At 36.0% G+C, this 10,582-nt stretch overlaps 1 long non-coding RNA gene across 8 annotated transcripts; it reads left to right on the forward strand.

Annotated features, from left to right (window-relative positions):
• Window positions 1–2,209: 2,209 nt before the first annotated feature.
• On the forward strand, window positions 2,210–9,680 carry LOC103701521 (uncharacterized). Of its 8 annotated transcripts, XR_016399259.1 has the most exons (4): window positions 2,226–2,634; window positions 2,806–2,852; window positions 4,344–6,906; window positions 9,582–9,680. It is a non-coding gene; the product is annotated as an uncharacterized LOC103701521 (long non-coding RNA). The 8 variants fall into 8 exon arrangements; XR_015975409.1 differs by having other exon boundaries at window positions 2,224–2,861; window positions 5,730–6,906; XR_005512833.2 differs by having other exon boundaries at window positions 2,224–2,852; window positions 5,730–6,906.
• The last annotated feature ends 902 nt before the right edge of the window (window positions 9,681–10,582 follow it).

A 10,582-nucleotide genomic window follows, 5' to 3' on the forward strand; every position in this document is an offset into this window, starting at 1 on the left:
CAATTTTTTTTTAAAAAAAAATGCTGCCTGCCTATCACTTTGGGGGGTGGAGTAGAAGGTGCTATAGCTGGGATTCAACATATTAACTTGAAAAATTCCTCCGGCTTCTCGTTGCCTCTGTCTGTGCATGTCTTTGCCGTGCTTATATGGCAGATGATGCAAAAGGAACAGTATTCGTGCAGCATGAAATGTATACGACAGTTAGACCTTCTCAGAAGTGAAACATTACTAGGCTATTATTTCGATAGATTAGTAGTATAATCTTTGTAGTTTCTATGGATTAGAAATGTACAGAACCAGTTTGGTAAAGCTCAGGTTTTCAAAATACTTTAACCTCCCTGTCTCCCATAACTTGGTTAAGATAGAATTTAAGCTCAAATTTTTGGCATCATGACTGTTGAGGCCGAAAAGTGACCGTGTTTCTCCTCAGAGGTATTATCCACTTTAGGGCTCCGGCCTGCGCGTCCATCACCACGGGAGGATTTCTTAATTTCTGGCCCGCGCGTCCAGCGCCACGGGGGGTACCCGCACGGTTTTGCCCTTTAAAAGGCACCTCTGAAGAAAAAGGAGTCACCCTCCATTTAAAGCATAACCATCTTCGTCACTCAAGCAGTATGGGACTAAAGTCCAGAGGTCCGCTCCCTCCCTAACACAGCCCCTCCTGACGGAGAGGGTTGTGATTCCACCTTGCGGTTTTATAGGGTTTAGGAGTTTTCCCACAGACGACGCCAACTGTTGAGGCCGAAAAGTGACCGTGGTTCTCCTCAGAGGTATTGTCTGCTTTAGGGCTCCGGCCTGCGCGTCCAACGCCACGGAGGAATTTCTTCTCGGCCCGCGCGTCCAACGCCACAGAGGTTACCCGCATGATTTGCTATTTAAAAGGCGCCTCTGAAGAGAAATGAGTCACCCCCTATTTAAGGCACATTTCTCTTCGTCACTCAAGCAGTATGGGACTAAAATTCCGGATCCATTCCCTCCCCAACAATGACCAACGAAAACCAGCTTGTTGAGCTCTTCAAAATTAAGCTTCTTTTGCAGTACAATGTAATTTTTATTTATTTTTTTATCTACATAGCAAGGGGCAGCTCCTTTCCGTAATTCCCGACCCTCCAAAAGTAAGGCGAACATCTTTTAACATCTTTGGTGCAAGGGGGTAGCTTGCTGAACTTCAGAAGAGCAAATAGCATGACATGATGTTATGCCATGGTATCAATAGACTGGTGCGATGATTAGGAAAAAAATCTATTTTGCAGACGATGCCACATGCATGATGCATCATGTGCAACTTTTCCATGCCATAATGGTTGTCCATTAGAATATAATTGAGGGGTAGTACATGGTGCATCAGGTACCCCGGCATACAGCATCGTCCCCAATATATTATTGCATGGAAGGTTTAACACAACAAGTTGCCTGACTGCATATAGATAGGTCTGCAGAATTTCTTATATGCACTGATGAGTGCTCTTCTCATAAACTAACTATACCACCGAGCACTTGTTGGAATGATATCATTTCTTGCCACTTGGACAAGAAGGCAGGAATTTGAATTTAGCTGGTGTTAAACTCTTGAGAGATGTAGTGCATCTGTACAAGGTAAAAAGTTGAAGGTTAGCCTCTCATAATTTTAAAAAACTAATCCATTAGTAATCAGTAGAGCAATTTGTCCGAACCAATTCAGCTCGGTATTGAATTGAAGAGAGCTGGCTGATAAATCACAGCGTGGTTATGATTTTCCATGCCTCTGCATTGAATTGGAGTAGGTGAATTGATCAATCATGACAACTTGTGCATGGTAGAAAGGCTACGAAGTATGACTCCCAAGTAATATGCACGAGGACTCAATGTCGATTTTTTAAGGATCTTAACTCAAGTTTGGGTTGTATTTTTCATGCGAAATAAAAATTGATCTTCTTCTTTTTTATGACGCCGATTGTTGGATATGGCTCTTAAAGTACTTTAAAATTTTTTTTATTTATTTGTCTATGATCAATTCAACGGTGGATTCGTGTGAAAGATACAATCCCTATCCTCTGAACTCAGAAAATCCTTCTTATTCTGTGGCATGAAGAGACAATTTAATTGCAGCACGCTAACAAAATGACTTTTTGAGTAACTTTTCTCAGTTACTGGAGCATTTTTGAACCGAAAAAGTTGTTTCCATTGATCTACTTAATTTGTTTCACCCATTTCGGCAAAAATTTCACTCATTACCAGCTCACGGTCCTTGATGGGCTCCACCCTCCACCTTCTCCTCCTCGTCCCGATTTGCGATGCGTTTAGAACTCGAACGCCTCCTCCCTTCCAATCCCTTTCCCTTTGTCCCCTTCGTCTCCTTTGACCTTGCTGCCCTCAACCTCGACACCATTGCCGCGGTGGCGAGTTCACGTCCTCCTCCCTCCGTCCTCCTCGCTAACTCAGATCTCCAACGAAGCCCTCTCCTTTGCGCTCCGCCACGGCCGACTTCCAAGTCCAACGCTGCCTTCTGCGCCCGAGTTCGGGGTGCCGCCCGTCCCACATCCTGCGAAGTAAGGGCATCTCATGAAAAAACCCTGTGAGAAGTTTTCAAATTTCTGTCCTTTTCTTCTCAATTTGTTGCTCAGAAGGCTATAAATGATGATTAGCTTCAAATACGTAAGTAAATTGCGCTCAAGAATACCTTGGCTGGTAGATTTCTATCTGTTTCTTTAAACCGAAGACCTTTTGCTTATAAAATTTTTTCTTTGCAGTAGTCTATGATAAGGAGGTGCTGAAATATTGGCTTTTCTTTCTTTCTTCTTCTTTGTTTTTTTTTGTGGATTTCAGCTAGACGATGAGAGTTGCTTGTGCCTATTTGGGGATGCATAATTCTGGTACTAAAGGCATGCTTTTGATTCCTTTCATATTATTCTATTTGAAATCTAAAATAAACTCTATTCTAATTTCTAGTACATCTGTAGTTGCTTTTCTCTGAGACTGAAGATGTTTTCAAAATAGGTTAGGGATCTATCATGTTAGCTAGAGGTGAACAATTCTGGACACCTCATTGTTACTTAAGCCATTGAAAATGAATCGGCTCTTCTTTTTAAATCATATCCTGCTCTACCAAAACATATTCTACAGCTGGAGATGGAAAGCCTACTGGCTAATTGGCCTCAGGAAGACAGCTTTCCACTAGAAAGTTAAAATTGTCCATGTATCATTAATCTAAGGAAAAAAAAAGAAGAAAATATCATGCATTTGTTTTGTAGGTTTTGTTGGGCAACAATGTTAGGGGGATTGAGTAATTAGCCTTCTTTTGCTACATTATAATTAAATCTAGCCATGCTCATTAATATTGCAATATATGGTTTAAATTTGTTGGAAAAATGAAAGAAAATGCGGAATAGTTCCATATGTTGCAGATACGAATGGACTATAGAGTGTACCTACTTGGCATTTGATTCCATATGAACAATTAATTTTGGACAATGAATAAAAAAGGATCAATAATCGGTACTATAGCATATTCGACAAACTTAACCTCTTGTCTGTTACAGTCTAAATATTATTGTTTGTGAATATTGTTATTCTTTTTAAGATTTTTTTTTTGTATATATTGCAAATATGGCATATTTTATATTTACCCTCCAGAATTACTATTTACATATATACACCTTAAAGCTTTCTATTCTTGCAAGAGTAACCCTTTGGTTAAATTTTGACTGACCCCTTTTGCATTAATAACTTTTGTCAATACCTTTATAACCCTTTTGCATTGAAAAATTTATACAAAAGTATAGCTTTTCACAACAAATTAAAGGTTGAGTTTTCTCAAGGATATTGATACAAAAGGATAATAATATCCTTTTGCACTTAAAATGGTTAGTATTAAACACTTTGAGTCAAAATTTTAATGGGAGAGGTATCATTGCAAAACATGATGATTTAGGGGGTATGCATGGAAATAGTAATTTTGGAGTATAAATATGTAATAAGCTATATTTACAGACATATACTGAAAAAAGCTCTATTTTTAATCATAATTAATTATAATGTTTGTAAAGTGGCACTAATGAAAGTTTTGTGCAGAGTTTATAAATAGCATAAAAGATTAAGGTACTGATTCACTAAAGCTATCTAATCTCGCTTAGGTTGATTAGTCTTCATATCTTCATGTAAATCAAACTGTTACATTGGCATCAAACTTGAACATCTCATTAAATCTTCGAACTGGTCACTTTTCTATGGTCAAAAAAGTTTAACAGACCCCTTAATGAAATCAAATTAAAGGTTGAGGTTTTGTCTGGTTAACCCCTGTTCATTTTGACATTATAGCACATTACTCAGATTCTCAGAACATATCTTGCTGCTGTGCCATCTAGGTTCGCTGTCCAGATAGGTAGGGCAGCAATGTATGAGAAATACTGAATTATGGCACAGATATTTTCTTTTGGTACTTGCTTTTTCAAGATGGAGTGGTCTGTGACTGGCTTGTTCCATCGTCATGTGGTCTTGGTTTGCTACTGCCAATGAGGTAAATGACTTTCTACAATTGTGCTCAAGGAGGCTTGTTGAATGAAGTGTCGATACAGAGTAAAGATGGGGTTTTGAGTACAAGGAATGCAGGGTGAATCTAGGGCCTGAGAGTACAAGATGAGCCTGATCTCCAATGTCCATGACCCCATGTGGTGGAAAGTGCTCTAATTTTCTAGAAAACAGATTGGAAGCAGTTAAGAAAACATTTTTGTAAGGTTTGGGTATTCTTTAACTGCCTTTAGGATATTGACAAGCTTGAAAATGCTCTAACCAGATGTTCTATTATTTTTAGATGTTGTCAGGTTCAAATATTCATAAAGATCTCTTAGTTCTTGCTAGAAATGTTTGTCCAGAAGACATACTTAAAACTAGGGGGACTGGGCAAGAGGTAAATCGCCTGATGTTGAGAAGAGTTATATATTAGCAGCTGGAGAGGCAAAAGTTTAACATTGGCAAAATATTTCCCTCTCTATCCCCATGGTCTTGTACCGGTGGCCACAGTATTGAGAATCAGTGTCAGGGAGAGATCTTTAATTGGAATGATAGAAGATGGAGCCTGTAAAAGATGAATGGAAGGGTTTTTATGAGTAAAAAAGTCAAGGCGGTCGTGAAGCGTTCCACTTATCGAGGGAATAATGAGGGCCTTTTTGTTTAGGGAATTTGAACATTTCAGCAAAGAAAATTCTATCAGCAGAGATTATTATTGGACAAAAAAAATGAAAAACTGAGACCTCAGGGCTTGAATTTCAAATTATAGGTAGCTCCATCATGGAATTATAAATAAAATAAAGTTTTGAATGTGCCAGGAGAAAAATCTGTAGAGCAAAACGCCATAGGTCTTGGTGGCAAGTTTGAAAACTCCAGGATCTTCACAGTCCTGATGGCTGAGTTGCATCAGGATGAACAAGGGTATAGGTTCATCATGGCTGAAATATGAAAAGCTGAAATTATTTAACTTTTTATGTAATGACAGGTTCAAACATTTGGAACATTCGATTGGATTGTTAATGTCAAAAACTAACTTGCCAAGTCAACCCGTATCAGAAATGAGCTACGTCGAATTTAACATAAATAAATGAATAAGGGAAAAAAGTATTATAATCATGAAATATATATAATCATTTTTCATTTTCTGAATTTAGAATAAAATTGTAAGTCTAAGATAAATCTTCAGCATTAAGATAAATTTTCAGCATACCATTCTCTCAAATTTGTATACTTAATGCCTTCAGATATCTTCAGTGCCAAAGTTCTTCAGATGGGACTATAGTCTGTAGCTATGTATCTGCCAACCATTGCATCGATCGGAAGTTGACAGTCATCTTTAGGGACAATGTTCAAATCCATAGGCTTGCAATGCTACAATTCAGAACCAAGAAAAGTTTCCCTGCATCTCTTTATATATAACTACCAGGACATATGAAGAACACTACCCGGGAATCCTTCAATCTATGCTTGGCTCATATAGCCCTTCAAGCTGTGCTTCTCTTGCTTGCTTTCCATTGCGTTCATCTAAATGGTGAGCATGCATCCACCATTTGCCCGGAGATTGAACGGGCAACCCTCATGCAATTAATTCAAAAGATGCCCTGGAGTGTTGTTAAAAATTAAAAATCCATTGTGGTTTTAGTATTGGTTGATAGTGTGATATCAATTGAATTCAGAGTATATATTTGTCCTTGGCCGCACCTGCAAAGTTCTAATATGACATGTCTGGTTCATGGGAAGAGAATAAAGAAACATATGGTCAAACAGAAAAATAGAAAAATATCTGACATTGGAGTTTTCAAAAAGAAAAGATCGAATAATAGCTTTTCAATAAAAATAAAATTTTTATATTTTATGAAAAAAATGTATATGGAATATAAAAAAATTTAATTTCCACCAATTAAAAATTTAGATAATTTTTTTTAAAAAATAATTTTAAGCTTTTAGATATAAGAGATAAAATTTTATTCTTTATTAAGAGCATAACAGATATTTTACATAATTTTTTCAAAAAAAATAGGTGATCAGAGCAATTTTGAAATGTACCATTTTTCTATTGTAAATCAAAATATGAAAACTTTATTTTTCAATATATCAGTTTTTTTACAAAAAATATTATAATGAGCAAAAATTTATGCTGCCAGCCCACTAAATCCTCATAATTGGTCCCGAGGTTCGTTGGGCTGGGCCGTGCTATTGGGTCCAAACCAAGCGCACTTACAACTTCGGTGAGTCCGAAATGTAACGCGTCAAGCCCCGACCACTATGCCTGAGACGCGTGTCTGTTTCCTATTGGTCTCACGGGCCGCACCGCACCTATAAAACCCAGCCGGGAACCCTAACATCTTCCCCCAAATCGAACATGGTTTCAAGGTTTCACAGCCGCCTCCTCGTTCCCCTTCCGGCTCCGGTTCTCCCTACGTGAGTTTCCCCCTTGTTATCCATCTTTGTTACCCTTCTTTTTTGTTTTTTGCGACGGATTTTCAGATGCCATTGTCTTCTCCTTTGTCTTTTTTTTTCCCCAAATTTTTTCGTTTATTTTCTTGTTATGTAATCTACGAAGAGGGTTCTCAGATGTCATCCTCGTCTTTGCTTTCTATTTTACTTGTGTTTTTCGAGAGATGGGTAAAGGATAACAGTGATTAGAGAGAGGGCTTTACATAAAGAGTCAAACAGCAGGCGCCTATTCAATGGCGATATCCTGTCTGCCGCATGGAGCCCATATCGAACATCACCGGCCAGACGAAGATTGCTTGGATATCCTATCCTCTCGTTATACCAATGCCACAATATCTGGCCACACTTGTTACCTACCCCTAATCTAAATACCCCCTCTTCTATTCGTTTTCTTTTTTATTTCTTCTGCAATTTTATTCTTATTACTTAATTGTTTGTTATATTTTATTTGACTGAGATTACATCTTCGATAGATCTTTTTGGGTTTTTTTTTTTGATAAAAAATTGTCTGTTTTGCTAAAAAACTGGTTTTTTTGGAAGGAAAATTTGAGAATGATGGCTCTATTTCAGACGACGGGGGCTTGTGTGCTTTGATAGCAGGCTACCTTTTGCATAGCGCCTATACGGAGATCCAACAGTGTGAGGCTGCTACACGATTGTAGGGTGTGCTTACTTCGTGGCCCCCTTCAAATTTGAAGCAGTCAAATCTTTAGAATAATCGAAATTCATTAAAATTAATTGAGATAGTTATAAGATTATAATTTTTTGTTGGAGATTGTTCATGGCTATTACCCGTTTTCGCTTGTTTTTTTATCAACTATTTTGCATCTTGTTATTTCTTTCGAATTTTAACTTTCAACATCTACTCTTTTCCCCCCACTTTGAACCATCGCTCCTCCCACCCCTTTTTCTTGTCCATTATCGCGCCGTTCGTCACTTAAATTTTTGATAAGAGAAGTACAGTTCTCGTTTGTAACCAATCCTCTCGGTTGTAACGACTGGATCAGAAGAAAATTTATATCCGAATCAGATTTGTTTATTAAATTGATAACTCGATCCGGTTCAATCTGCATAATCTGTTTATTAAGTAGGTCAAAGTAAGTTAAATGGACTAAACAGGTGAAGTAAATTTTTAAGACGTTAAATGGATTAAGCAGCTCGGGTTAAATGGGATAGAAATGGGTTGAGAAGATTTTAAACAAGTTAAATACACTTTAAACAGATTATTAAATAGGTGAAAATAGGATAAATGAATCAAAAATCTAAATTTGTATTTAATTATTTAATAAATAGGGGATAGGTTGATTCGTTCATGATTTAAATTTATTTATGTCAAATTGGAATTTACCTCACAGATAAAATACTGATGGGTTGGATCTTAAATTGCCTTTCCGATTGACTGATTTATGGTTCTAACTATGGAATAGAATGCCTCTCTGGTTGCAATTATATAATTCAGCCATTATTTCTTTCCGTGATTTGGGGAGAGGCGAGGAGTTCTTCTCCTCTATTCAAATAGAGCCCTGTAAGACCTGGAAAGAGTTAATAGCTATAGCGCATTTTATTATTATTTTCAATAACAAGGATATATAGAGCGTCTAAGATCATGTAGTTGCAACCTTCAATTCTGAATATAGTTGCTTCATGATGATGTTTCTTAGCAATGTAAGCTTTAAAATCCCTTGGGCGAGGTAAAGATGTGAGGACCTTAAGCTTGATGGTATTATATAAGCTTGAAGCTTTGGTATTTTCCCATGCATCTCTTAAAATGCTCACCGATTCTACTTCAATCATATGAAGCTGGAATTGTGTTTTCATGAAAATGTTTTGCCCTTAAGGGGAGGAACTAAGCCATTCCATCATATCAACTCCTACAGTGAAGAGAATCTGAAACATGAGAAAGTGGGAGATGGGCTTGCTGTTCTTTTATTTTGTGAAAAGAAATTTTTTTATTAATTTTTTTTGGGAAATATATGATACTTATTTTTTTTGGCATATTTGGTGGATCATGAAAAAAAAAAAACAGTTTTAGAGTGGCTTTTATTTATTTAGGCATTTATTTCTTTTTATGAAAGTTATATTAAATATCTGTTATATTCTTAGCAAATAAAAAAATTTCACCTCATTCTAATTTTATATCAGTGAGGATTAGATTTTTTTTATATTTGATATATATATATATATATAATAATAATTTTATTCTGATGAAAAATTATTTTTTTATTGTTCTTTTTGGAAAATTCTAACTAAATATGATGTATTTTTTTTATTTTTTCTTTGATTACACCTGTTTTTTTTTACGAATCGAAGGAGTAAGTGTATTTAGATTTTTTTTATCCCACAAACTTTTAGTAGGGCACGTTTCCAGAAATGTTCGTGGAGAGTACTGTTTTACTGATAGACTAGGATATTTGGAAATTTCAAATTTCTTGTATCTCCTGTAGCAGCCCAATACTTTGTGAAAACTTTATGAAAGGGTCAATTTCACACTATCCTGAAAAAAGTGGGAAAAAAATAAAGGTTGCGATTTGCGAGTAAACCCCCATCAAGCCTTTCCATCCTGTTCTACTTAATCACAAGATTTTGATACTGAAATTAAGGTGAAATATACCCTTTGATTTGGCAATCATTGTTTCCAGGTCCTTGCTAAACAACTGGATCTATTATGGAACCTTCAATTTGGCATCACAGATTGCAGCCAATCTTCCTATCAGTGCGTGTGTTGAGCTTAGGGCAGGTGAAAGTCATCACTACTTTGTAAGAGTGTTGTGATCATAGCATATTACACAAAGGGCTCGTTTGTTTCGCAGGAAAAGAAGGGGGAAATGTATGGTCAACGGGAAAGTAATAAGATGCCTCTTATTTGGTTGGAGTTTTCAATGAAGAGAGATGGAAAAAGTTGTATTCGCATGAAAATATGATTTCCATATTTTATAGGAATGTTTTTTTTATTAGAAATATGAAAAAGTTATTTTTTTATGAGGTGAGAATCACTTCTTTTTTATTTTTTTTCAAAAAGATTATTCAGCATTAAAGAAGCATTAAAGACAATATGCGAAAAGTACTTTTATAGTTATCCTCTTTCTAGAAATTATATTTTTAACAGAAAAAATATTTTTCACGAACCAAACGAGCCCAAAAGCGTAGATGTCCGATTAGAAGAGCTATTCGCTCTGTAGCCTTGTCAAGGCATGTTGCTGGTTCCCTGGAAGGTAGCCAATGTTTTCTTTTTTTTTTTTTCTTTGAGAAAAAAATTGGCTGTCTGGAGGAATGTTCGCATGTTCCAGCACAAGAATACATTAGGGAGGATTCTTTGAATAAATAATTATAAAAGAGGTCAGCAAATTCATTTGGACTGATGCACCACTTGCTCTGAATTTCATTGTTTTAATGATCCAATGGTTTTGATTTTTTCTGATGGAAATGGCCATATAAGATTTTTAGATTCATAAGTAACATGTTTGGAATTCTATTGGAATCCAAGATTGCTAGCCATATAATATCAAAAAATATTTATGATATATCCTATAAAATATATTTATTAATTATATAAAATATATTATAATAAAATATTAATATATTCATTATTTTTTAATATATTTTAGAAAATATATTTATTAGTCCTATAAATTCTTAGTGC

Source organism: Phoenix dactylifera, chromosome 2, assembly GCF_051530095.1.
Source record: "Phoenix dactylifera cultivar Ajwa chromosome 2, Ajwa_hap1_PhDact_Kaust_v1.1, whole genome shotgun sequence".
Taxonomy (NCBI): Eukaryota; Viridiplantae; Streptophyta; class Magnoliopsida; order Arecales; family Arecaceae; genus Phoenix; species Phoenix dactylifera.